This window comes from Phyllobates terribilis, unplaced genomic scaffold (genome assembly GCF_046119375.1).
Source record: "Phyllobates terribilis strain yellow unplaced genomic scaffold, ASM4611937v1 Scaffold_636__1_contigs__length_917067, whole genome shotgun sequence".
In the NCBI taxonomy this organism is placed as follows: domain Eukaryota; kingdom Metazoa; phylum Chordata; class Amphibia; order Anura; family Dendrobatidae; genus Phyllobates; species Phyllobates terribilis.
Genome location: NW_027363396.1, coordinates 1 through 26,203, shown reverse-complemented (window position 1 = coordinate 26,203; position 26,203 = coordinate 1). Strand labels below are relative to the sequence as shown.

Sequence of the window (26,203 nt, the reverse complement as noted above, 5' to 3'; positions counted from 1 at the left end):
AACTCACCTGAGCTAACAGGTATGTGCGCTGGTTACTCTGCTGCGCTTAAAATTTCTTTTTTGGTTTGCTACAATGCCTTTTCTGAAACGTTGTCTCCTTCTGCTGGAACACTGACTTCTTTCATTTAATGCCTGCAGACTATAAAAGAGAACCCAACCCAAAAAGTTTGGTTGATTAGTCTGTGGCATTCTGTTAAACTGTTGCTTATGGCGGTCTCTGTGAGCTTCTCAGCGACATTCAGCCAGCCAGGTATCCTGCCTGCAGTAGATGGAATGTGGCAATGGAACGCTGGCTGCGCGTGTCATAATAGGCTCTGAGCCTTTATATACCTGTGCACAGCAGCAGCCACCTTCAGTCTGCTGCTGGACAGCCAGCAGCAGCAGCAGCAGGAGAGGTATGTAATCAGGAGCCCTCCTGCTAAGGGTAGACAGCTGCTCGTTCCACCCCACCCCCCGCCTTAATTGGTTCTCCTCCCTTCCAACGGTGTTGAGGCGGGTGGGAACAGCAGGGGGTGAAGGTGCTGTTTTTAAAGAGGTGGAGTTATGCAGATCTAAAACGCGTGGATTGCAGCAGCAGCAAGCCGAAAAGTGCAGGCATGTAAGGGATCTAGAGGTTGACAACATGTCTTCTTAACGGGAGTCCAGGAGCTCATCTCCACAAATGGACTTTTCAGGATCCTTGGGTGGCTCCGTAGTTTGAAACCAATTCTGGTTATCGCTTCTCGGCCTTTTGGCTAAGATCAAGTGTAGTATCTGTTCTTATCAGTTTAATATCTGATACGTCCCCTATCTGGGGACCATATATTAAATGGATTTTTAGAACAGGGAGATGGAAAAAGAGCTTGCTCTGTCCACTCCACGCATTGACCTGGTATTGCAGTATCTCCAGGACCGGTGCACCCCTTCTTTAATGCAGTTTCTAAAATCAGAAAGAATTGAATTCAATGTTTTTTGTTCATTTTGCTTGTTTGTCGGATTTTGGGATGGACTCTTTGGCTTTGCTTTTCTTCTCCTCATTGGATTTTTCATGTTCAAAGTTGCAGAAGCCAGATTACAAGCTCATTTTGGTTCAACTTCAGCAACTGTGCATTGCATTGCCATGTAATGTGATGCAATGCTATCTTTCTAGCTCTCCCTTTTTACTTCCTTTTGGATAAACAGACATATTAGGCAAGCATTTTGGAGCTTTCACCTAAATAACTACAGGTGGTGAGATAAGCTGCACAATATAATTGACCTTTCAGTATATTGTTGCACACACACCATCTATTTAGCAAATGCCCTTGTTATCAACAGCAGCCTTTTAAACTCACCTGAGCTAACAGGTATGTGCGCTGGTTACTCTGCTGCGCTTAAAATTTCTTTTTTGGTTTGCTACAATGCCTTTTCTGAAACGTTGTCTCCTTCTGCTGGAACACTGACTTCTTTCATTTAATGCCTGCAGACTATAAAAGAGAACCCAACCCAAAAAGTTTGGTTGATTAGTCTGTGGCATTCTGTTAAACTGTTGCTTATGGCGGTCTCTGTGAGCTTCTCAGCGACATTCAGCCAGCCAGGTATCCTGCCTGCAGTAGATGGAATGTGGCAATGGAACGCTGGCTGCGCGTGTCATAATAGGCTCTGAGCCTTTATATACCTGTGCACAGCAGCAGCCACCTTCAGTCTGCTGCTGGACAGCCAGCAGCAGCAGCAGCAGCAGGAGAGGTATGTAATCAGGAGCCCTCCTGCTAAGGGTAGACAGCTGCTCGTTCCACCCCACCCCCCGCCTTAATTGGTTCTCCTCCCTTCCAACGGTGTTGAGGCGGGTGGGAACAGCAGGGGGTGAAGGTGCTGTGTTTAAAGAGGTGGAGTTATGCAGATCTAAAACGCGTGGATTGCAGCAGCAGCAAGCCGAAAAGTGCAGGCATGTAAGGGATCTAGAGGTTGACAACATGTCTTCTTAACGGGAGTCCAGGAGCTCATCTCCACAAATGGACTTTTCAGGATCCTTGGGTGGCTCCGTAGTTTGAAACCAATTCTGGTTATCGCTTCTCGGCCTTTTGGCTAAGATCAAGTGTAGTATCTGTTCTTATCAGTTTAATATCTGATACGTCCCCTATCTGGGGACCATATATTAAATGGATTTTTAGAACAGGGAGATGGAAAAAGAGCTTGCTCTGTCCACTCCACGCATTGACCTGGTATTGCAGTATCTCCAGGACCGGTGCACCCCTTCTTTAATGCAGTTTCTAAAATCAGAAAGAATTGAATTCAATGTTTTTTGTTCATTTTGCTTGTTTGTCGGATTTTGGGATGGACTCTTTGGCTTTGCTTTTCTTCTCCTCATTGGATTTTTCATGTTCAAAGTTGCAGAAGCCAGATTACAAGCTCATTTTGGTTCAACTTCAGCAACTGTGCATTGCATTGCCATGTAATGTGATGCAATGCTATCTTTCTAGCTCTCCCTTTTTACTTCCTTTTGGATAAACAGACATATTAGGCAAGCATTTTGGAGCTTTCACCTAAATAACTACAGGTGGTGAGATAAGCTGCACAATATAATTGACCTTTCAGTATATTGTTGCACACACACCATCTATTTAGCAAATGCCCTTGTTATCAACAGCAGCCTTTTAAACTCACCTGAGCTAACAGGTATGTGCGCTGGTTACTCTGCTGCGCTTAAAATTTCTTTTTTGGTTTGCTACAATGCCTTTTCTGAAACGTTGTCTCCTTCTGCTGGAACACTGACTTCTTTCATTTAATGCCTGCAGACTATAAAAGAGAACCCAACCCAAAAAGTTTGGTTGATTAGTCTGTGGCATTCTGTTAAACTGTTGCTTATGGCGGTCTCTGTGAGCTTCTCAGCGACATTCAGCCAGCCAGGTATCCTGCCTGCAGTAGATGGAATGTGGCAATGGAACGCTGGCTGCGCGTGTCATAATAGGCTCTGAGCCTTTATATACCTGTGCACAGCAGCAGCCACCTTCAGTCTGCTGCTGGACAGCCAGCAGCAGCAGCAGCAGGAGAGGTATGTAATCAGGAGCCCTCCTGCTAAGGGTAGACAGCTGCTCATTCCACCCCACCCCCCGCCTTAATTGGTTCTCCTCCCTTCCAACGGTGTTGAGGCGGGTGGGAACAGCAGGGGGTGAAGGTGCTGTGTTTAAAGAGGTGGAGTTATGCAGATCTAAAACGCGTGGATTGCAGCAGCAGCAAGCCGAAAAGTGCAGGCATGTAAGGGATCTAGAGGTTGACAACATGTCTTCTTAACGGGAGTCCAGGAGCTCATCTCCACAAATGGACTTTTCAGGATCCTTGGGTGGCTCCGTAGTTTGAAACCAATTCTGGTTATCGCTTCTCGGCCTTTTGGCTAAGATCAAGTGTAGTATCTGTTCTTATCAGTTTAATATCTGATACGTCCCCTATCTGGGGACCATATATTAAATGGATTTTTAGAACAGGGAGATGGAAAAAGAGCTTGCTCTGTCCACTCCACGCATTGACCTGGTATTGCAGTATCTCCAGGACCGGTGCACCCCTTCTTTAATGCAGTTTCTAAAATCAGAAAGAATTGAATTCAATGTTTTTTGTTCATTTTGCTTGTTTGTCGGATTTTGGGATGGACTCTTTGGCTTTGCTTTTCTTCTCCTCATTGGATTTTTCATGTTCAAAGTTGCAGAAGCCAGATTACAAGCTCATTTTGGTTCAACTTCAGCAACTGTGCATTGCATTGCCATGTAATGTGATGCAATGCTATCTTTCTAGCTCTCCCTTTTTACTTCCTTTTGGATAAACAGACATATTAGGCAAGCATTTTGGAGCTTTCACCTAAATAACTACAGGTGGTGAGATAAGCTGCACAATATAATTGACCTTTCAGTATATTGTTGCACACACACCATCTATTTAGCAAATGCCCTTGTTATCAACAGCAGCCTTTTAAACTCACCTGAGCTAACAGGTATGTGCGCTGGTTACTCTGCTGCGCTTAAAATTTCTTTTTTGGTTTGCTACAATGCCTTTTCTGAAACGTTGTCTCCTTCTGCTGGAACACTGACTTCTTTCATTTAATGCCTGCAGACTATAAAAGAGAACCCAACCCAAAAAGTTTGGTTGATTAGTCTGTGGCATTCTGTTAAACTGTTGCTTATGGCGGTCTCTGTGAGCTTCTCAGCGACATTCAGCCAGCCAGGTATCCTGCCTGCAGTAGATGGAATGTGGCAATGGAACGCTGGCTGCGCGTGTCATAATAGGCTCTGAGCCTTTATATACCTGTGCACAGCAGCAGCCACCTTCAGTCTGCTGCTGGACAGCCAGCAGCAGCAGCAGCAGGAGAGGTATGTAATCAGGAGCCCTCCTGCTAAGGGTAGACAGCTGCTCGTTCCACCCCACCCCCCGCCTTAATTGGTTCTCCTCCCTTCCAACGGTGTTGAGGCGGGTGGGAACAGCAGGGGGTGAAGGTGCTGTGTTTAAAGAGGTGGAGTTATGCAGATCTAAAACGCGTGGATTGCAGCAGCAGCAAGCCGAAAAGTGCAGGCATGTAAGGGATCTAGAGGTTGACAACATGTCTTCTTAACGGGAGTCCAGGAGCTCATCTCCACAAATGGACTTTTCAGGATCCTTGGGTGGCTCCGTAGTTTGAAACCAATTCTGGTTATCGCTTCTCGGCCTTTTGGCTAAGATCAAGTGTAGTATCTGTTCTTATCAGTTTAATATCTGATACGTCCCCTATCTGGGGACCATATATTAAATGGATTTTTAGAACAGGGAGATGGAAAAAGAGCTTGCTCTGCCCACTCCACGCATTGACCTGGTATTGCAGTATCTCCAGGACCGGTGCACCCCTTCTTTAATGCAGTTTCTAAAATCAGAAAGAATTGAATTCAATGTTTTTTGTTCATTTTGCTTGTTTGTCGGATTTTGGGATGGACTCTTTGGCTTTGCTTTTCTTCTCCTCATTGGATTTTTCATGTTCAAAGTTGCAGAAGCCAGATTACAAGCTCATTTTGGTTCAACTTCAGCAACTGTGCATTGCATTGCCATGTAATGTGATGCAATGCTATCTTTCTAGCTCTCCCTTTTTACTTCCTTTTGGATAAACAGACATATTAGGCAAGCATTTTGGAGCTTTCACCTAAATAACTACAGGTGGTGAGATAAGCTGCACAATATAATTGACCTTTCAGTATATTGTTGCACACACACCATCTATTTAGCAAATGCCCTTGTTATCAACAGCAGCCTTTTAAACTCACCTGAGCTAACAGGTATGTGCGCTGGTTACTCTGCTGCGCTTAAAATTTCTTTTTTGGTTTGCTACAATGCCTTTTCTGAAACGTTGTCTCCTTCTGCTGGAACACTGACTTCTTTCATTTAATGCCTGCAGACTATAAAAGAGAACCCAACCCAAAAAGTTTGGTTGATTAGTCTGTGGCATTCTGTTAAACTGTTGCTTATGGCGGTCTCTGTGAGCTTCTCAGCGACATTCAGCCAGCCAGGTATCCTGCCTGCAGTAGATGGAATGTGGCAATGGAACGCTGGCTGCGCGTGTCATAATAGGCTCTGAGCCTTTATATACCTGTGCACAGCAGCAGCCACCTTCAGTCTGCTGCTGGACAGCCAGCAGCAGCAGCAGCAGGAGAGGTATGTAATCAGGAGCCCTCCTGCTAAGGGTAGACAGCTGCTCGTTCCACCCCACCCCCCGCCTTAATTGGTTCTCCTCCCTTCCAACGGTGTTGAGGCGGGTGGGAACAGCAGGGGGTGAAGGTGCTGTTTTTAAAGAGGTGGAGTTATGCAGATCTAAAACGCGTGGATTGCAGCAGCAGCAAGCCGAAAAGTGCAGGCATGTAAGGGATCTAGAGGTTGACAACATGTCTTCTTAACGGGAGTCCAGGAGCTCATCTCCACAAATGGACTTTTCAGGATCCTTGGGTGGCTCCGTAGTTTGAAACCAATTCTGGTTATCGCTTCTCGGCCTTTTGGCTAAGATCAAGTGTAGTATCTGTTCTTATCAGTTTAATATCTGATACGTCCCCTATCTGGGGACCATATATTAAATGGATTTTTAGAACAGGGAGATGGAAAAAGAGCTTGCTCTGTCCACTCCACGCATTGACCTGGTATTGCAGTATCTCCAGGACCGGTGCACCCCTTCTTTAATGCAGTTTCTAAAATCAGAAAGAATTGAATTCAATGTTTTTTTGTTCATTTTGCTTGTTTGTCGGATTTTGGGATGGACTCTTTGGCTTTGCTTTTCTTCTCCTCATTGGATTTTTCATGTTCAAAGTTGCAGAAGCCAGATTACAAGCTCATTTTGGTTCAACTTCAGCAACTGTGCATTGCATTGCCATGTAATGTGATGCAATGCTATCTTTCTAGCTCTCCCTTTTTACTTCCTTTTGGATAAACAGACATATTAGGCAAGCATTTTGGAGCTTTCACCTAAATAACTACAGGTGGTGAGATAAGCTGCACAATATAATTGACCTTTCAGTATATTGTTGCACACACACCATCTATTTAGCAAATGCCCTTGTTATCAACAGCAGCCTTTTAAACTCACCTGAGCTAACAGGTATGTGCGCTGGTTACTCTGCTGCGCTTAAAATTTCTTTTTTGGTTTGCTACAATGCCTTTTCTGAAACGTTGTCTCCTTCTGCTGGAACACTGACTTCTTTCATTTAATGCCTGCAGACTATAAAAGAGAACCCAACCCAAAAAGTTTGGTTGATTAGTCTGTGGCATTCTGTTAAACTGTTGCTTATGGCGGTCTCTGTGAGCTTCTCAGCGACATTCAGCCAGCCAGGTATCCTGCCTGCAGTAGATGGAATGTGGCAATGGAACGCTGGCTGCGCGTGTCATAATAGGCTCTGAGCCTTTATATACCTGTGCACAGCAGCAGCCACCTTCAGTCTGCTGCTGGACAGCCAGCAGCAGCAGCAGCAGGAGAGGTATGTAATCAGGAGCCCTCCTGCTAAGGGTAGACAGCTGCTCGTTCCACCCCACCCCCCGCCTTAATTGGTTCTCCTCCCTTCCAACGGTGTTGAGGCGGGTGGGAACAGCAGGGGGTGAAGGTGCTGTGTTTAAAGAGGTGGAGTTATGCAGATCTAAAACGCGTGGATTGCAGCAGCAGCAAGCCGAAAAGTGCAGGCATGTAAGGGATCTAGAGGTTGACAACATGTCTTCTTAACGGGAGTCCAGGAGCTCATCTCCACAAATGGACTTTTCAGGATCCTTGGGTGGCTCCGTAGTTTGAAACCAATTCTGGTTATCGCTTCTCGGCCTTTTGGCTAAGATCAAGTGTAGTATCTGTTCTTATCAGTTTAATATCTGATACGTCCCCTATCTGGGGACCATATATTAAATGGATTTTTAGAACAGGGAGATGGAAAAAGAGCTTGCTCTGCCCACTCCACGCATTGACCTGGTATTGCAGTATCTCCAGGACCGGTGCACCCCTTCTTTAATGCAGTTTCTAAAATCAGAAAGAATTGAATTCAATGTTTTTTGTTCATTTTGCTTGTTTGTCGGATTTTGGGATGGACTCTTTGGCTTTGCTTTTCTTCTCCTCATTGGATTTTTCATGTTCAAAGTTGCAGAAGCCAGATTACAAGCTCATTTTGGTTCAACTTCAGCAACTGTGCATTGCATTGCCATGTAATGTGATGCAATGCTATCTTTCTAGCTCTCCCTTTTTACTTCCTTTTGGATAAACAGACATATTAGGCAAGCATTTTGGAGCTTTCACCTAAATAACTACAGGTGGTGAGATAAGCTGCACAATATAATTGACCTTTCAGTATATTGTTGCACACACACCATCTATTTAGCAAATGCCCTTGTTATCAACAGCAGCCTTTTAAACTCACCTGAGCTAACAGGTATGTGCGCTGGTTACTCTGCTGCGCTTAAAATTTCTTTTTTGGTTTGCTACAATGCCTTTTCTGAAACGTTGTCTCCTTCTGCTGGAACACTGACTTCTTTCATTTAATGCCTGCAGACTATAAAAGAGAACCCAACCCAAAAAGTTTGGTTGATTAGTCTGTGGCATTCTGTTAAACTGTTGCTTATGGCGGTCTCTGTGAGCTTCTCAGCGACATTCAGCCAGCCAGGTATCCTGCCTGCAGTAGATGGAATGTGGCAATGGAACGCTGGCTGCGCGTGTCATAATAGGCTCTGAGCCTTTATATACCTGTGCACAGCAGCAGCCACCTTCAGTCTGCTGCTGGACAGCCAGCAGCAGCAGCAGCAGGAGAGGTATGTAATCAGGAGCCCTCCTGCTAAGGGTAGACAGCTGCTCGTTCCACCCCACCCCCCGCCTTAATTGGTTCTCCTCCCTTCCAACGGTGTTGAGGCGGGTGGGAACAGCAGGGGGTGAAGGTGCTGTTTTTAAAGAGGTGGAGTTATGCAGATCTAAAACGCGTGGATTGCAGCAGCAGCAAGCCGAAAAGTGCAGGCATGTAAGGGATCTAGAGGTTGACAACATGTCTTCTTAACGGGAGTCCAGGAGCTCATCTCCACAAATGGACTTTTCAGGATCCTTGGGTGGCTCCGTAGTTTGAAACCAATTCTGGTTATCGCTTCTCGGCCTTTTGGCTAAGATCAAGTGTAGTATCTGTTCTTATTAGTTTAATATCTGATACGTCCCCTATCTGGGGACCATATATTAAATGGATTTTTAGAACAGGGAGATGGAAAAAGAGCTTGCTCTGTCCACTCCACGCATTGACCTGGTATTGCAGTATCTCCAGGACCGGTGCACCCCTTCTTTAATGCAGTTTCTAAAATCAGAAAGAATTGAATTCAATGTTTTTTTGTTCATTTTGCTTGTTTGTCGGATTTTGGGATGGACTCTTTGGCTTTGCTTTTCTTCTCCTCATTGGATTTTTCATGTTCAAAGTTGCAGAAGCCAGATTACAAGCTCATTTTGGTTCAACTTCAGCAACTGTGCATTGCATTGCCATGTAATGTGATGCAATGCTATCTTTCTAGCTCTCCCTTTTTACTTCCTTTTGGATAAACAGACATATTAGGCAAGCATTTTGGAGCTTTCACCTAAATAACTACAGGTGGTGAGATAAGCTGCACAATATAATTGACCTTTCAGTATATTGTTGCACACACACCATCTATTTAGCAAATGCCCTTGTTATCAACAGCAGCCTTTTAAACTCACCTGAGCTAACAGGTATGTGCGCTGGTTACTCTGCTGCGCTTAAAATTTCTTTTTTGGTTTGCTACAATGCCTTTTCTGAAACGTTGTCTCCTTCTGCTGGAACACTGACTTCTTTCATTTAATGCCTGCAGACTATAAAAGAGAACCCAACCCAAAAAGTTTGGTTGATTAGTCTGTGGCATTCTGTTAAACTGTTGCTTATGGCGGTCTCTGTGAGCTTCTCAGCGACATTCAGCCAGCCAGGTATCCTGCCTGCAGTAGATGGAATGTGGCAATGGAACGCTGGCTGCGCGTGTCATAATAGGCTCTGAGCCTTTATATACCTGTGCACAGCAGCAGCCACCTTCAGTCTGCTGCTGGACAGCCAGCAGCAGCAGCAGCAGGAGAGGTATGTAATCAGGAGCCCTCCTGCTAAGGGTAGACAGCTGCTCGTTCCACCCCACCCCCCGCCTTAATTGGTTCTCCTCCCTTCCAACGGTGTTGAGGCGGGTGGGAACAGCAGGGGGTGAAGGTGCTGTGTTTAAAGAGGTGGAGTTATGCAGATCTAAAACGCGTGGATTGCAGCAGCAGCAAGCCGAAAAGTGCAGGCATGTAAGGGATCTAGAGGTTGACAACATGTCTTCTTAACGGGAGTCCAGGAGCTCATCTCCACAAATGGACTTTTCAGGATCCTTGGGTGGCTCCGTAGTTTGAAACCAATTCTGGTTATCGCTTCTCGGCCTTTTGGCTAAGATCAAGTGTAGTATCTGTTCTTATCAGTTTAATATCTGATACGTCCCCTATCTGGGGACCATATATTAAATGGATTTTTAGAACAGGGAGATGGAAAAAGAGCTTGCTCTGTCCACTCCACGCATTGACCTGGTATTGCAGTATCTCCAGGACCGGTGCACCCCTTCTTTAATGCAGTTTCTAAAATCAGAAAGAATTGAATTCAATGTTTTTTGTTCATTTTGCTTGTTTGTCGGATTTTGGGATGGACTCTTTGGCTTTGCTTTTCTTCTCCTCATTGGATTTTTCATGTTCAAAGTTGCAGAAGCCAGATTACAAGCTCATTTTGGTTCAACTTCAGCAACTGTGCATTGCATTGCCATGTAATGTGATGCAATGCTATCTTTCTAGCTCTCCCTTTTTACTTCCTTTTGGATAAACAGACATATTAGGCAAGCATTTTGGAGCTTTCACCTAAATAACTACAGGTGGTGAGATAAGCTGCACAATATAATTGACCTTTCAATATATTGTTGCACACACACCATCTATTTAGCAAATGCCCTTGTTATCAACAGCAGCCTTTTAAACTCACCTGAGCTAACAGGTATGTGCGCTGGTTACTCTGCTGCGCTTAAAATTTCTTTTTTGGTTTGCTACAATGCCTTTTCTGAAACGTTGTCTCCTTCTGCTGGAACACTGACTTCTTTCATTTAATGCCTGCAGACTATAAAAGAGAACCCAACCCAAAAAGTTTGGTTGATTAGTCTGTGGCATTCTGTTAAACTGTTGCTTATGGCGGTCTCTGTGAGCTTCTCAGCGACATTCAGCCAGCCAGGTATCCTGCCTGCAGTAGATGGAATGTGGCAATGGAACGCTGGCTGCGCGTGTCATAATAGGCTCTGAGCCTTTATATACCTGTGCACAGCAGCAGCCACCTTCAGTCTGCTGCTGGACAGCCAGCAGCAGCAGCAGCAGGAGAGGTATGTAATCAGGAGCCCTCCTGCTAAGGGTAGACAGCTGCTCGTTCCACCCCACCCCCCGCCTTAATTGGTTCTCCTCCCTTCCAACGGTGTTGAGGCGGGTGGGAACAGCAGGGGGTGAAGGTGCTGTGTTTAAAGAGGTGGAGTTATGCAGATCTAAAACGCGTGGATTGCAGCAGCAGCAAGCCGAAAAGTGCAGGCATGTAAGGGATCTAGAGGTTGACAACATGTCTTCTTAACGGGAGTCCAGGAGCTCATCTCCACAAATGGACTTTTCAGGATCCTTGGGTGGCTCCGTAGTTTGAAACCAATTCTGGTTATCGCTTCTCGGCCTTTTGGCTAAGATCAAGTGTAGTATCTGTTCTTATCAGTTTAATATCTGATAGGTCCCCTATCTGGGGACCATATATTAAATGGATTTTTAGAACAGGGAGATGGAAAAAGAGCTTGCTCTGTCCACTCCACGCATTGACCTGGTATTGCAGTATCTCCAGGACCGGTGCACCCCTTCTTTAATGCAGTTTCTAAAATCAGAAAGAATTGAATTCAATGTTTTTTGTTCATTTTGCTTGTTTGTCGGATTTTGGGATGGACTCTTTGGCTTTGCTTTTCTTCTCCTCATTGGATTTTTCATGTTCAAAGTTGCAGAAGCCAGATTACAAGCTCATTTTGGTTCAACTTCAGCAACTGTGCATTGCATTGCCATGTAATGTGATGCAATGCTATCTTTCTAGCTCTCCCTTTTTACTTCCTTTTGGATAAACAGACATATTAGGCAAGCATTTTGGAGCTTTCACCTAAATAACTACAGGTGGTGAGATAAGCTGCACAATATAATTGACCTTTCAGTATATTGTTGCACACACACCATCTATTTAGCAAATGCCCTTGTTATCAACAGCAGCCTTTTAAACTCACCTGAGCTAACAGGTATGTGCGCTGGTTACTCTGCTGCGCTTAAAATTTCTTTTTTGGTTTGCTACAATGCCTTTTCTGAAACGTTGTCTCCTTCTGCTGGAACACTGACTTCTTTCATTTAATGCCTGCAGACTATAAAAGAGAACCCAACCCAAAAAGTTTGGTTGATTAGTCTGTGGCATTCTGTTAAACTGTTGCTTATGGCGGTCTCTGTGAGCTTCTCAGCGACATTCAGCCAGCCAGGTATCCTGCCTGCAGTAGATGGAATGTGGCAATGGAACGCTGGCTGCGCGTGTCATAATAGGCTCTGAGCCTTTATATACCTGTGCACAGCAGCAGCCACCTTCAGTCTGCTGCTGGACAGCCAGCAGCAGCAGCAGCAGGAGAGGTATGTAATCAGGAGCCCTCCTGCTAAGGGTAGACAGCTGCTCGTTCCACCCCACCCCCCGCCTTAATTGGTTCTCCTCCCTTCCAACGGTGTTGAGGCGGGTGGGAACAGCAGGGGGTGAAGGTGCTGTGTTTAAAGAGGTGGAGTTATGCAGATCTAAAACGCGTGGATTGCAGCAGCAGCAAGCCGAAAAGTGCAGGCATGTAAGGGATCTAGAGGTTGACAACATGTCTTCTTAACGGGAGTCCAGGAGCTCATCTCCACAAATGGACTTTTCAGGATCCTTGGGTGGCTCCGTAGTTTGAAACCAATTCTGGTTATCGCTTCTCGGCCTTTTGGCTAAGATCAAGTGTAGTATCTGTTCTTATCAGTTTAATATCTGATACGTCCCCTATCTGGGGACCATATATTAAATGGATTTTTAGAACAGGGAGATGGAAAAAGAGCTTGCTCTGTCCACTCCACGCATTGACCTGGTATTGCAGTATCTCCAGGACCGGTGCACCCCTTCTTTAATGCAGTTTCTAAAATCAGAAAGAATTGAATTCAATGTTTTTTTGTTCATTTTGCTTGTTTGTCGGATTTTGGGATGGACTCTTTGGCTTTGCTTTTCTTCTCCTCATTGGATTTTTCATGTTCAAAGTTGCAGAAGCCAGATTACAAGCTCATTTTGGTTCAACTTCAGCAACTGTGCATTGCATTGCCATGTAATGTGATGCAATGCTATCTTTCTAGCTCTCCCTTTTTACTTCCTTTTGGATAAACAGACATATTAGGCAAGCATTTTGGAGCTTTCACCTAAATAACTACAGGTGGTGAGATAAGCTGCACAATATAATTGACCTTTCAGTATATTGTTGCACACACACCATCTATTTAGCAAATGCCCTTGTTATCAACAGCAGCCTTTTAAACTCACCTGAGCTAACAGGTATGTGCGCTGGTTACTCTGCTGCGCTTAAAATTTCTTTTTTGGTTTGCTACAATGCCTTTTCTGAAACGTTGTCTCCTTCTGCTGGAACACTGACTTCTTTCATTTAATGCCTGCAGACTATAAAAGAGAACCCAACCCAAAAAGTTTGGTTGATTAGTCTGTGGCATTCTGTTAAACTGTTGCTTATGGCGGTCTCTGTGAGCTTCTCAGCGACATTCAGCCAGCCAGGTATCCTGCCTGCAGTAGATGGAATGTGGCAATGGAACGCTGGCTGCGCGTGTCATAATAGGCTCTGAGCCTTTATATACCTGTGCACAGCAGCAGCCACCTTCAGTCTGCTGCTGGACAGCCAGCAGCAGCAGCAGCAGGAGAGGTATGTAATCAGGAGCCCTCCTGCTAAGGGTAGACAGCTGCTCGTTCCACCCCACCCCCCGCCTTAATTGGTTCTCCTCCCTTCCAACGGTGTTGAGGCGGGTGGGAACAGCAGGGGGTGAAGGTGCTGTGTTTAAAGAGGTGGAGTTATGCAGATCTAAAACGCGTGGATTGCAGCAGCAGCAAGCCGAAAAGTGCAGGCATGTAAGGGATCTAGAGGTTGACAACATGTCTTCTTAACGGGAGTCCAGGAGCTCATCTCCACAAATGGACTTTTCAGGATCCTTGGGTGGCTCCGTAGTTTGAAACCAATTCTGGTTATCGCTTCTCGCCTTTTGGCTAAGATCAAGTGTAGTATCTGTTCTTATCAGTTTAATATCTGATACGTCCCCTATCTGGGGACCATATATTAAATGGATTTTTAGAACAGGGAGATGGAAAAAGAGCTTGCTCTGTCCACTCCACGCATTGACCTGGTATTGCAGTATCTCCAGGACCGGTGCACCCCTTCTTTAATGCAGTTTCTAAAATCAGAAAGAATTGAATTCAATGTTTTTTGTTCATTTTGCTTGTTTGTCGGATTTTGGGATGGACTCTTTGGCTTTGCTTTTCTTCTCCTCATTGGATTTTTCATGTTCAAAGTTGCAGAAGCCAGATTACAAGCTCATTTTGGTTCAACTTCAGCAACTGTGCATTGCATTGCCATGTAATGTGATGCAATGCTATCTTTCTAGCTCTCCCTTTTTACTTCCTTTTGGATAAACAGACATATTAGGCAAGCATTTTGGAGCTTTCACCTAAATAACTACAGGTGGTGAGATAAGCTGCACAATATAATTGACCTTTCAGTATATTGTTGCACACACACCATCTATTTAGCAAATGCCCTTGTTATCAACAGCAGCCTTTTAAACTCACCTGAGCTAACAGGTATGTGCGCTGGTTACTCTGCTGCGCTTAAAATTTCTTTTTTGGTTTGCTACAATGCCTTTTCTGAAACGTTGTCTCCTTCTGCTGGAACACTGACTTCTTTCATTTAATGCCTGCAGACTATAAAAGAGAACCCAACCCAAAAAGTTTGGTTGATTAGTCTGTGGCATTCTGTTAAACTGTTGCTTATGGCGGTCTCTGTGAGCTTCTCAGCGACATTCAGCCAGCCAGGTATCCTGCCTGCAGTAGATGGAATGTGGCAATGGAACGCTGGCTGCGCGTGTCATAATAGGCTCTGAGCCTTTATATACCTGTGCACAGCAGCAGCCACCTTCAGTCTGCTGCTGGACAGCCAGCAGCAGCAGCAGCAGGAGAGGTATGTAATCAGGAGCCCTCCTGCTAAGGGTAGACAGCTGCTCGTTCCACCCCACCCCCCGCCTTAATTGGTTCTCCTCCCTTCCAACGGTGTTGAGGCGGGTGGGAACAGCAGGGGTTGAAGGTGCTGTGTTTAAAGAGGTGGAGTTATGCAGATCTAAAACGCGTGGATTGCAGCAGCAGCAAGCCGAAAAGTGCAGGCATGTAAGGGATCTAGAGGTTGACAACATGTCTTCTTAACGGGAGTCCAGGAGCTCATCTCCACAAATGGACTTTTCAGGATCCTTGGGTGGCTCCGTAGTTTGAAACCAATTCTGGTTATCGCTTCTCGGCCTTTTGGCTAAGATCAAGTGTAGTATCTGTTCTTATCAGTTTAATATCTGATACGTCCCCTATCTGGGGACCATATATTAAATGGATTTTTAGAACAGGGAGATGGAAAAAGAGCTTGCTCTGTCCACTCCACGCATTGACCTGGTATTGCAGTATCTCCAGGACCGGTGCACCCCTTCTTTAATGCAGTTTCTAAAATCAGAAAGAATTGAATTCAATGTTTTTTGTTCATTTTGCTTGTTTGTCGGATTTTGGGATGGACTCTTTGGCTTTGCTTTTCTTCTCCTCATTGGATTTTTCATGTTCAAAGTTGCAGAAGCCAGATTACAAGCTCATTTTGGTTCAACTTCAGCAACTGTGCATTGCATTGCCATGTAATGTGATGCAATGCTATCTTTCTAGCTCTCCCTTTTTACTTCCTTTTGGATAAACAGACATATTAGGCAAGCATTTTGGAGCTTTCACCTAAATAACTACAGGTGGTGAGATAAGCTGCACAATATAATTGACCTTTCAGTATATTGTTGCACACACACCATCTATTTAGCAAATGCCCTTGTTATCAACAGCAGCCTTTTAAACTCACCTGAGCTAACAGGTATGTGCGCTGGTTACTCTGCTGCGCTTAAAATTTCTTTTTTGGTTTGCTACAATGCCTTTTCTGAAACGTTGTCTCCTTCTGCTGGAACACTGACTTCTTTCATTTAATGCCTGCAGACTATAAAAGAGAACCCAACCCAAAAAGTTTGGTTGATTAGTCTGTGGCATTCTGTTAAACTGTTGCTTATGGCGGTCTCTGTGAGCTTCTCAGCGACATTCAGCCAGCCAGGTATCCTGCCTGCAGTAGATGGAATGTGGCAATGGAACGCTGGCTGCGCGTGTCATAATAGGCTCTGAGCCTTTATATACCTGTGCACAGCAGCAGCCACCTTCAGTCTGCTGCTGGACAGCCAGCAGCAGCAGCAGCAGGAGAGGTATGTAATCAGGAGCCCTCCTGCTAAGGGTAGACAGCTGCTCGTTCCACCCCACCCCCCGCCTTAATTGGTTCTCCTCCCTTCCAACGGTGTTGAGGCGGGTGGGAACAGCAGGGGGTGAAGGTGCTGTGTTTAAAGAGGTGGAGTTATGCAGATCTAAAACGCGTGGATTGCAGCAGCAGCAAGCCGAAAAGTGCAGGCATGTAAGGGATCTAGAGGTTGACAACATGTCTTCTTAACGGGAGTCCAGGAGCTCATCTCCACAAATGGACTTTTTAGGATCCTTGGGTGGCTCCGTAGTTTGAAACCAATTCTGGTTATCGCTTCTCGGCCTTTTGGCTAAGATCAAGTGTAGTATCTGTTCTTATCAGTTTAATATCTGATACGTCCCCTATCTGGGGACCATATATTAAATGGATTTTTAGAACAGGGAGATGGAAAAAGAGCTTGCTCTGTCCACTCCACGCATTGACCTGGTATTGCAGTATCTCCAGGACCGGTGCACCCCTTCTTTAATGCAGTTTCTAAAATCAGAAAGAATTGAATTCAATGTTTTTTGTTCATTTTGCTTGTTTGTCGGATTTTGGGATGGACTCTTTGGCTTTGCTTTTCTTCTCCTCATTGGATTTTTCATGTTCAAAGTTGCAGAAGCCAGATTACAAGCTCATTTTGGTTCAACTTCAGCAACTGTGCATTGCATTGCCATGTAATGTGATGCAATGCTATCTTTCTAGCTCTCCCTTTTTACTTCCTTTTGGATAAACAGACATATTAGGCAAGCATTTTGGAGCTTTCACCTAAATAACTACAGGTGGTGAGATAAGCTGCACAATATAATTGACCTTTCAGTATATTGTTGCACACACACCATCTATTTAGCAAATGCCCTTGTTATCAACAGCAGCCTTTTAAACTCACCTGAGCTAACAGGTATGTGCGCTGGTTACTCTGCTGCGCTTAAAATTTCTTTTTTGGTTTGCTACAATGCCTTTTCTGAAACGTTGTCTCCTTCTGCTGGAACACTGACTTCTTTCATTTAATGCCTGCAGACTATAAAAGAGAACCCAACCCAAAAAGTTTGGTTGATTAGTCTGTGGCATTCTGTTAAACTGTTGCTTATGGCGGTCTCTGTGAGCTTCTCAGCGACATTCAGCCAGCCAGGTATCCTGCCTGCAGTAGATGGAATGTGGCAATGGAACGCTGGCTGCGCGTGTCATAATAGGCTCTGAGCCTTTATATACCTGTGCACAGCAGCAGCCACCTTCAGTCTGCTGCTGGACAGCCAGCAGCAGCAGCAGCAGGAGAGGTATGTAATCAGGAGCCCTCCTGCTAAGGGTAGACAGCTGCTCGTTCCACCCCACCCCCCGCCTTAATTGGTTCTCCTCCCTTCCAACGGTGTTGAGGCGGGTGGGAACAGCAGGGGGTGAAGGTGCTGTGTTTAAAGAGGTGGAGTTATGCAGATCTAAAACGCGTGGATTGCAGCAGCAGCAAGCCGAAAAGTGCAGGCATGTAAGGGATCTAGAGGTTGACAACATGTCTTCTTAACGGGAGTCCAGGAGCTCATCTCCACAAATGGACTTTTCAGGATCCTTGGGTGGCTCCGTAGTTTGAAACCAATTCTGGTTATCGCTTCTCGGCCTTTTGGCTAAGATCAAGTGTAGTATCTGTTCTTATCAGTTTAATATCTGATACGTCCCCTATCTGGGGACCATATATTAAATGGATTTTTAGAACAGGGAGATGGAAAAAGAGCTTGCTCTGTCCACTCCACGCATTGACCTGGTATTGCAGTATCTCCAGGACCGGTGCACCCCTTCTTTAATGCAGTTTCTAAAATCAGAAAGAATTGAATTCAATGTTTTTTGTTCATTTTGCTTGTTTGTCGGATTTTGGGATGGACTCTTTGGCTTTGCTTTTCTTCTCCTCATTGGATTTTTCATGTTCAAAGTTGCAGAAGCCAGATTACAAGCTCATTTTGGTTCAACTTCAGCAACTGTGCATTGCATTGCCATGTAATGTGATGCAATGCTATCTTTCTAGCTCTCCCTTTTTACTTCCTTTTGGATAAACAGACATATTAGGCAAGCATTTTGGAGCTTTCACCTAAATAACTACAGGTGGTGAGATAAGCTGCACAATATAATTGACCTTTCAGTATATTGTTGCACACACACCATCTATTTAGCAAATGCCCTTGTTATCAACAGCAGCCTTTTAAACTCACCTGAGCTAACAGGTATGTGCGCTGGTTACTCTGCTGCGCTTAAAATTTCTTTTTTGGTTTGCTACAATGCCTTTTCTGAAACGTTGTCTCCTTCTGCTGGAACACTGACTTCTTTCATTTAATGCCTGCAGACTATAAAAGAGAACCCAACCCAAAAAGTTTGGTTGATTAGTCTGTGGCATTCTGTTAAACTGTTGCTTATGGCGGTCTCTGTGAGCTTCTCAGCGACATTCAGCCAGCCAGGTATCCTGCCTGCAGTAGATGGAATGTGGCAATGGAACGCTGGCTGCGCGTGTCATAATAGGCTCTGAGCCTTTATATACCTGTGCACAGCAGCAGCCACCTTCAGTCTGCTGCTGGACAGCCAGCAGCAGCAGCAGCAGGAGAGGTATGTAATCAGGAGCCCTCCTGCTAAGGGTAGACAGCTGCTCGTTCCACCCCACCCCCCGCCTTAATTGGTTCTCCTCCCTTCCAACGGTGTTGAGGCGGGTGGGAACAGCAGGGGGTGAAGGTGCTGTGTTTAAAGAGGTGGAGTTATGCAGATCTAAAACGCGTGGATTGCAGCAGCAGCAAGCCGAAAAGTGCAGGCATGTAAGGGATCTAGAGGTTGACAACATGTCTTCTTAACGGGAGTCCAGGAGCTCATCTCCACAAATGGACTTTTCAGGATCCTTGGGTGGCTCCGTAGTTTGAAACCAATTCTGGTTATCGCTTCTCGGCCTTTTGGCTAAGATCAAGTGTAGTATCTGTTCTTATCAGTTTAATATCTGATACGTCCCCTATCTGGGGACCATATATTAAATGGATTTTTAGAACAGGGAGATGGAAAAAGAGCTTGCTCTGTCCACTCCACGCATTGACCTGGTATTGCAGTATCTCCAGGACCGGTGCACCCCTTCTTTAATGCAGTTTCTAAAATCAGAAAGAATTGAATTCAATGTTTTTTGTTCATTTTGCTTGTTTGTCGGATTTTGGGATGGACTCTTTGGCTTTGCTTTTCTTCTCCTCATTGGATTTTTCATGTTCAAAGTTGCAGAAGCCAGATTACAAGCTCATTTTGGTTCAACTTCAGCAACTGTGCATTGCATTGCCATGTAATGTGATGCAATGCTATCTTTCTAGCTCTCCCTTTTTACTTCCTTTTGGATAAACAGACATATTAGGCAAGCATTTTGGAGCTTTCACCTAAATAACTACAGGTGGTGAGATAAGCTGCACAATATAATTGACCTTTCAGTATATTGTTGCACACACACCATCTATTTAGCAAATGCCCTTGTTATCAACAGCAGCCTTTTAAACTCACCTGAGCTAACAGGTATGTGCGCTGGTTACTCTGCTGCGCTTAAAATTTCTTTTTTGGTTTGCTACAATGCCTTTTCTGAAACGTTGTCTCCTTCTGCTGGAACACTGACTTCTTTCATTTAATGCCTGCAGACTATAAAAGAGAACCCAACCCAAAAAGTTTGGTTGATTAGTCTGTGGCATTCTGTTAAACTGTTGCTTATGGCGGTCTCTGTGAGCTTCTCAGCGACATTCAGCCAGCCAGGTATCCTGCCTGCAGTAGATGGAATGTGGCAATGGAACGCTGGCTGCGCGTGTCATAATAGGCTCTGAGCCTTTATATACCTGTGCACAGCAGCAGCCACCTTCAGTCTGCTGCTGGACAGCCAGCAGCAGCAGCAGCAGGAGAGGTATGTAATCAGGAGCCCTCCTGCTAAGGGTAGACAGCTGCTCGTTCCACCCCACCCCCCGCCTTAATTGGTTCTCCTCCCTTCCAACGGTGTTGAGGCGGGTGGGAACAGCAGGGGGTGAAGGTGCTGTGTTTAAAGAGGTGGAGTTATGCAGATCTAAAACGCGTGGATTGCAGCAGCAGCAAGCCGAAAAGTGCAGGCATGTAAGGGATCTAGAGGTTGACAACATGTCTTCTTAACGGGAGTCCAGGAGCTCATCTCCACAAATGGACTTTTCAGGATCCTTGGGTGGCTCCGTAGTTTGAAACCAATTCTGGTTATCGCTTCTCGGCCTTTTGGCTAAGATCAAGTGTAGTATCTGTTCTTATCAGTTTAATATCTGATACGTCCCCTATCTGGGGACCATATATTAAATGGATTTTTAGAACAGGGAGATGGAAAAAGAGCTTGCTCTGTCCACTCCACGCATTGACCTGGTATTGCAGTATCTCCAGGACCGGTGCACCCCTTCTTTAATGCAGTTTCTAAAATCAGAAAGAATTGAATTCAATGTTTTTTGTTCATTTTGCTTGTTTGTCGGATTTTGGGATGGACTCTTTGGCTTTGCTTTTCTTCTCCTCATTGGATTTTTCATGTTCAAAGTTGCAGAAGCCAGATTACAAGCTCATTTTGGTTCAACTTCAGCAACTGTGCATTGCATTGCCATGTAATGTGATGCAATGCTATCTTTCTAGCTCTCCCTTTTTACTTCCTTTTGGATAAACAGACATATTAGGCAAGCATTTTGGAGCTTTCACCTAAATAACTACAGGTGGTGAGATAAGCTGCACAATATAATTGACCTTTCAGTATATTGTTGCACACACACCATCTATTTAGCAAATGCCCTTGTTATCAACAGCAGCCTTTTAAACTCACCTGAGCTAACAGGTATGTGCGCTGGTTACTCTGCTGCGCTTAAAATTTCTTTTTTGGTTTGCTACAATGCCTTTTCTGAAACGTTGTCTCCTTCTGCTGGAACACTGACTTCTTTCATTTAATGCCTGCAGACTATAAAAGAGAACCCAACCCAAAAAGTTTGGTTGATTAGTCTGTGGCATTCTGTTAAACTGTTGCTTATGGCGGTCTCTGTGAGCTTCTCAGCGACATTCAGCCAGCCAGGTATCCTGCCTGCAGTAGATGGAATGTGGCAATGGAACGCTGGCTGCGCGTGTCATAATAGGCTCTGAGCCTTTATATACCTGTGCACAGCAGCAGCCACCTTCAGTCTGCTGCTGGACAGCCAGCAGCAGCAGCAGCAGGAGAGGTATGTAATCAGGAGCCCTCCTGCTAAGGGTAGACAGCTGCTCGTTCCACCCCACCCCCCGCCTTAATTGGTTCTCCTCCCTTCCAACGGTGTTGAGGCGGGTGGGAACAGCAGGGGGTGAAGGTGCTGTGTTTAAAGAGGTGGAGTTATGCAGATCTAAAACGCGTGGATTGCAGCAGCAGCAAGCCGAAAAGTGCAGGCATGTAAGGGATCTAGAGGTTGACAACATGTCTTCTTAACGGGAGTCCAGGAGCTCATCTCCACAAATGGACTTTTTAGGATCCTTGGGTGGCTCCGTAGTTTGAAACCAATTCTGGTTATCGCTTCTCGGCCTTTTGGCTAAGATCAAGTGTAGTATCTGTTCTTATCAGTTTAATATCTGATACGTCCCCTATCTGGGGACCATATATTAAATGGATTTTTAGAACAGGGAGATGGAAAAAGAGCTTGCTCTGTCCACTCCACGCATTGACCTGGTATTGCAGTATCTCCAGGACCGGTGCACCCCTTCTTTAATGCAGTTTCTAAAATCAGAAAGAATTGAATTCAATGTTTTTTGTTCATTTTGCTTGTTTGTCGGATTTTGGGATGGACTCTTTGGCTTTGCTTTTCTTCTCCTCATTGGATTTTTCATGTTCAAAGTTGCAGAAGCCAGATTACAAGCTCATTTTGGTTCAACTTCAGCAACTGTGCATTGCATTGCCATGTAATGTGATGCAATGCTATCTTTCTAGCTCTCCCTTTTTACTTCCTTTTGGATAAACAGACATATTAGGCAAGCATTTTGGAGCTTTCACCTAAATAACTACAGGTGGTGAGATAAGCTGCACAATATAATTGACCTTTCAGTATATTGTTGCACACACACCATCTATTTAGCAAATGCCCTTGTTATCAACAGCAGCCTTTTAAACTCACCTGAGCTAACAGGTATGTGCGCTGGTTACTCTGCTGCGCTTAAAATTTCTTTTTTGGTTTGCTACAATGCCTTTTCTGAAACGTTGTCTCCTTCTGCTGGAACACTGACTTCTTTCATTTAATGCCTGCAGACTATAAAAGAGAACCCAACCCAAAAAGTTTGGTTGATTAGTCTGTGGCATTCTGTTAAACTGTTGCTTATGGCGGTCTCTGTGAGCTTCTCAGCGACATTCAGCCAGCCAGGTATCCTGCCTGCAGTAGATGGAATGTGGCAATGGAACGCTGGCTGCGCGTGTCATAATAGGCTCTGAGCCTTTATATACCTGTGCACAGCAGCAGCCACCTTCAGTCTGCTGCTGGACAGCCAGCAGCAGCAGCAGCAGGAGAGGTATGTAATCAGGAGCCCTCCTGCTAAGGGTAGACAGCTGCTCGTTCCACCCCACCCCCCGCCTTAATTGGTTCTCCTCCCTTCCAACGGTGTTGAGGCGGGTGGGAACAGCAGGGGGTGAAGGTGCTGTGTTTAAAGAGGTGGAGTTATGCAGATCTAAAACGCGTGGATTGCAGCAGCAGCAAGCCGAAAAGTGCAGGCATGTAAGGGATCTAGAGGTTGACAACATGTCTTCTTAACGGGAGTCCAGGAGCTCATCTCCACAAATGGACTTTTCAGGATCCTTGGGTGGCTCCGTAGTTTGAAACCAATTCTGGTTATCGCTTCTCGGCCTTTTGGCTAAGATCAAGTGTAGTATCTGTTCTTATCAGTTTAATATCTGATACGTCCCCTATCTGGGGACCATATATTAAATGGATTTTTAGAACAGGGAGATGGAAAAAGAGCTTGCTCTGTCCACTCCACGCATTGACCTGGTATTGCAGTATCTCCAGGACCGGTGCACCCCTTCTTTAATGCAGTTTCTAAAATCAGAAAGAATTGAATTCAATGTTTTTTGTTCATTTTGCTTGTTTGTCGGATTTTGGGATGGACTCTTTGGCTTTGCTTTTCTTCTCCTCATTGGATTTTTCATGTTCAAAGTTGCAGAAGCCAGATTACAAGCTCATTTTGGTTCAACTTCAGCAACTGTGCATTGCATTGCCATGTAATGTGATGCAATGCTATCTTTCTAGCTCTCCCTTTTACTTCCTTTTGGATAAACAGACATATTAGGCAAGCATTTTGGAGCTTTCACCTAAATAACTACAGGTGGTGAGATAAGCTGCACAATATAATTGACCTTTCAGTATATTGTTGCACACACACCATCTATTTAGCAAATGCCCTTGTTATCAACAGCAGCCTTTTAAACTCACCTGAGCTAACAGGTATGTGCGCTGGTTACTCTGCTGCGCTTAAAATTTCTTTTTTGGTTGCTACAATGCCTTTTCTGAAACGTTGTCTCCTTCTGCTGGAACACTGACTTCTTTCATTTAATGCCTGCAGACTATAAAAGAGAACCCAACCCAAAAAGTTTGGTTGATTAGTCTGTGGCATTCTGTTAAACTGTTGCTTATGGCGGTCTCTGTGAGCTTCTCAGCGACATTCAGCCAGCCAGGTATCCTGCCTGCAGTAGATGGAATGTGGCAATGGAACGCTGGCTGCGCGTGTCATAATAGGCTCTGAGCCTTTATATACCTGTGCACAGCAGCAGCCACCTTCAGTCTGCTGCTGGACAGCCAGCAGCAGCAGCAGCAGGAGAGGTATGTAATCAGGAGCCCTCCTGCTAAGGGTAGACAGCTGCTCGTTCCACCCCACCCCCCGCCTTAATTGGTTCTCCTCCCTTCCAACGGTGTTGAGGCGGGTGGGAACAGCAGGGGGTGAAGGTTGCTGTGTTAAAGAGGTGGAGTTATGCAGATCTAAAACGCGTGGATTGCAGCAGCAGCAAGCCGAAAAGTGCAGGCATGTAAGGGATCTAGAGGTTGACAACATGTCTTCTTAACGGGAGTCCAGGAGCTCATCTCCACAAATGGACTTTTCAGGATCCTTGGGTGGCTCCGTAGTTTGAAACCAATTCTGGTTATCGCTTCTCGGCCTTTTGGCTAAGATCAAGTGTAGTATCTGTTCTTATCAGTTTAATATCTGATACGTCCCCTATCTGGGACCATATATTAAATGGATTTTTAGAACAGGGAGATGGAAAAAGAGCTTGCTCTGTCCACTCCACGCATTGACCTGGTATTGCAGTATCTCCAGGACCGGTGCACCCCTTCTTTAATGCAGTTTCTAAATCAGAAAGAATTGATTCAATGTTTTTTGTTCATTTTGCTTGTTTGTCGGATTTTGGGATGGACTCTTTGGCTTTGCTTTTCTTCTCCTCATTGGATTTTTCATGTTCAAAGTTGCAGAAGCCAGATTACAAGCTCATTTTGGTTCAACTTCAGCAACTGTGCATTGCATTGCCATGTAATGTGATGCAATGCTATCTTTCTAGCTCTCCCTTTTTACTTCCTTTTGGATAAACAGACATATTAGGCAAGCATTTTGGAGCTTTCACCTAAATAACTACAGGTGGTGAGATAAGCTGCACAATATAATTGACCTTTCAGTATATTGTTGCACACACACCATCTATTTAGCAAATGCCCTTGTTATCAACAGCAGCCTTTTAAACTCACCTGAGCTAACAGGTATGTGCGCTGGTTACTCTGCTGCGCTTAAAATTTCTTTTTTGGTTTGCTACAATGCCTTTTCTGAAACGTTGTCTCCTTCTGCTGGAACACTGACTTCTTTCATTTAATGCCTGCAGACTATAAAAGAGAACCCAACCCAAAAAGTTTGGTTGATTAGTCTGTGGCATTCTGTTAAACTGTTGCTTATGGCGGTCTCTGTGAGCTTCTCAGCGACATTCAGCAGCCAGGTATCCTGCCTGCAGTAGATGGAATGTGGCAATGGAACGCTGGCTGCGCGTGTCATAATAGGCTCTGAGCCTTTATATACCTGTGCACAGCAGCAGCCACCTTCAGTCTGCTGCTGGACAGCCAGCAGCAGCAGCAGCAGGAGAGGTATGTAATCAGGAGCCCTCCTGCTAAGGGTAGACAGCTGCTCGTTCCACCCCACCCCCCGCCTTAATTGGTTCTCCTCCCTTCCAACGGTGTTGAGGCGGGTGGGACAGCAGGGGGTGAAGGTGCTGTGTTTAAAGAGTGGAGTTATGCAGATCTAAAACGCGTGGATTGCAGCAGCAGCAAGCCGAAAAGTGCAGGCATGTAAGGGATCTAGAGGTTGACAACATGTCTTCTTAACGGGAGTCCAGGAGCTCATCTCCACAAATGGACTTTTCAGGATCCTTGGGTGGCTCCGTAGTTTGAAACCAATTCTGGTTATCGCTTCTCGGCCTTTTGGCTAAGATCAAGTGTAGTATCTGTTCTTATCAGTTTAATATCTGATACGTCCCCTATCTGGGGACCATATATTAAATGGATTTTTAGAACAGGGAGATGGAAAAAGAGCTTGCTCTGTCCACTCCACGCATTGACCTGTATTGCAGTATCTCCAGGACCGGTGCACCCCTTCTTTAATGCAGTTTCTAAAATCAGAAAGAATTGAATTCAATGTTTTTGTTCATTTTGCTTGTTTGTCGGATTTTGGGATGGACTCTTTGGCTTTGCTTTTCTTCTCCTCATTGGATTTTTCATGTTCAAAGTTGCAGAAGCCAGATTACAAGCTCATTTTGGTTCAACTTCAGCAACTGTGCATTGCATTGCCATGTAATGTGATGCAATGCTATCTTTCTAGCTCTCCCTTTTTACTTCCTTTTGGATAAACAGACATATTAGGCAAGCATTTTGGAGCTTTCACCTAAATAACTACAGGTGGTGAGATAAGCTGCACAATATAATTGACCTTTCAGTATATTGTTGCACACACACCATCTATTTAGCAAATGCCCTTGTTATCAACAGCAGCCTTTTAACTCACCTGAGCTAACAGGTATGTGCGCTGGTTACTCTGCTGCGCTTAAAATTTCTTTTTTGGTTTGCTACAATGCCTTTTCTGAAAC

The 26,203-nt window shown here is 44.9% G+C and overlaps 20 non-coding genes across 20 annotated transcripts; all 20 read left to right on the top strand.

Moving 5' to 3' along the window:
* Positions 1-714: 714 nt before the first annotated feature.
* LOC141234431 (U2 spliceosomal RNA) lies at positions 715-905 on the top strand. Its single transcript, XR_012300410.1, has one exon. It is a non-coding gene; the product is annotated as a U2 spliceosomal RNA (small nuclear RNA).
* A 1,118-nt stretch (positions 906-2,023) lies between these two features.
* LOC141234420 (U2 spliceosomal RNA) lies at positions 2,024-2,214 on the top strand. Its single transcript, XR_012300399.1, has one exon. It is a non-coding gene; the product is annotated as a U2 spliceosomal RNA (small nuclear RNA).
* A 1,115-nt stretch (positions 2,215-3,329) lies between these two features.
* On the top strand, positions 3,330-3,520 carry LOC141234408 (U2 spliceosomal RNA). Its single transcript, XR_012300388.1, has one exon. It is a non-coding gene; the product is annotated as a U2 spliceosomal RNA (small nuclear RNA).
* Positions 3,521-4,635: 1,115 nt separating this feature from the next.
* Positions 4,636-4,826, top strand: LOC141234610 (U2 spliceosomal RNA). Its single transcript, XR_012300566.1, has one exon. It is a non-coding gene; the product is annotated as a U2 spliceosomal RNA (small nuclear RNA).
* A 1,115-nt stretch (positions 4,827-5,941) lies between these two features.
* LOC141234397 (U2 spliceosomal RNA) lies at positions 5,942-6,132 on the top strand. The gene has a single exon (XR_012300377.1). It is a non-coding gene; the product is annotated as a U2 spliceosomal RNA (small nuclear RNA).
* A 1,116-nt stretch (positions 6,133-7,248) lies between these two features.
* LOC141234495 (U2 spliceosomal RNA) lies at positions 7,249-7,439 on the top strand. Its single transcript, XR_012300473.1, has one exon. It is a non-coding gene; the product is annotated as a U2 spliceosomal RNA (small nuclear RNA).
* A 1,115-nt stretch (positions 7,440-8,554) lies between these two features.
* LOC141234456 (U2 spliceosomal RNA) lies at positions 8,555-8,745 on the top strand. The gene has a single exon (XR_012300436.1). It is a non-coding gene; the product is annotated as a U2 spliceosomal RNA (small nuclear RNA).
* Positions 8,746-9,861: 1,116 nt separating this feature from the next.
* LOC141234386 (U2 spliceosomal RNA) lies at positions 9,862-10,052 on the top strand. The gene has a single exon (XR_012300366.1). It is a non-coding gene; the product is annotated as a U2 spliceosomal RNA (small nuclear RNA).
* A 1,115-nt stretch (positions 10,053-11,167) lies between these two features.
* On the top strand, positions 11,168-11,358 carry LOC141234437 (U2 spliceosomal RNA). Its single transcript, XR_012300416.1, has one exon. It is a non-coding gene; the product is annotated as a U2 spliceosomal RNA (small nuclear RNA).
* A 1,115-nt stretch (positions 11,359-12,473) lies between these two features.
* Positions 12,474-12,664, top strand: LOC141234373 (U2 spliceosomal RNA). Its single transcript, XR_012300354.1, has one exon. It is a non-coding gene; the product is annotated as a U2 spliceosomal RNA (small nuclear RNA).
* A 1,116-nt stretch (positions 12,665-13,780) lies between these two features.
* LOC141234502 (U2 spliceosomal RNA) lies at positions 13,781-13,970 on the top strand. Its single transcript, XR_012300480.1, has one exon. It is a non-coding gene; the product is annotated as a U2 spliceosomal RNA (small nuclear RNA).
* Positions 13,971-15,085: 1,115 nt separating this feature from the next.
* LOC141234362 (U2 spliceosomal RNA) lies at positions 15,086-15,276 on the top strand. The gene has a single exon (XR_012300343.1). It is a non-coding gene; the product is annotated as a U2 spliceosomal RNA (small nuclear RNA).
* A 1,115-nt stretch (positions 15,277-16,391) lies between these two features.
* LOC141234351 (U2 spliceosomal RNA) lies at positions 16,392-16,582 on the top strand. Its single transcript, XR_012300332.1, has one exon. It is a non-coding gene; the product is annotated as a U2 spliceosomal RNA (small nuclear RNA).
* Positions 16,583-17,697: 1,115 nt separating this feature from the next.
* Positions 17,698-17,888, top strand: LOC141234340 (U2 spliceosomal RNA). Its single transcript, XR_012300321.1, has one exon. It is a non-coding gene; the product is annotated as a U2 spliceosomal RNA (small nuclear RNA).
* Positions 17,889-19,003: 1,115 nt separating this feature from the next.
* LOC141234329 (U2 spliceosomal RNA) lies at positions 19,004-19,194 on the top strand. Its single transcript, XR_012300310.1, has one exon. It is a non-coding gene; the product is annotated as a U2 spliceosomal RNA (small nuclear RNA).
* A 1,115-nt stretch (positions 19,195-20,309) lies between these two features.
* On the top strand, positions 20,310-20,500 carry LOC141234318 (U2 spliceosomal RNA). The gene has a single exon (XR_012300299.1). It is a non-coding gene; the product is annotated as a U2 spliceosomal RNA (small nuclear RNA).
* Positions 20,501-21,615: 1,115 nt separating this feature from the next.
* LOC141234307 (U2 spliceosomal RNA) lies at positions 21,616-21,806 on the top strand. Its single transcript, XR_012300288.1, has one exon. It is a non-coding gene; the product is annotated as a U2 spliceosomal RNA (small nuclear RNA).
* Positions 21,807-22,921: 1,115 nt separating this feature from the next.
* LOC141234296 (U2 spliceosomal RNA) lies at positions 22,922-23,112 on the top strand. Its single transcript, XR_012300277.1, has one exon. It is a non-coding gene; the product is annotated as a U2 spliceosomal RNA (small nuclear RNA).
* Positions 23,113-24,225: 1,113 nt separating this feature from the next.
* On the top strand, positions 24,226-24,415 carry LOC141234498 (U2 spliceosomal RNA). The gene has a single exon (XR_012300476.1). It is a non-coding gene; the product is annotated as a U2 spliceosomal RNA (small nuclear RNA).
* Positions 24,416-25,525: 1,110 nt separating this feature from the next.
* LOC141234500 (U2 spliceosomal RNA) lies at positions 25,526-25,715 on the top strand. The gene has a single exon (XR_012300478.1). It is a non-coding gene; the product is annotated as a U2 spliceosomal RNA (small nuclear RNA).
* Positions 25,716-26,203: the final 488 nt, after the last annotated feature.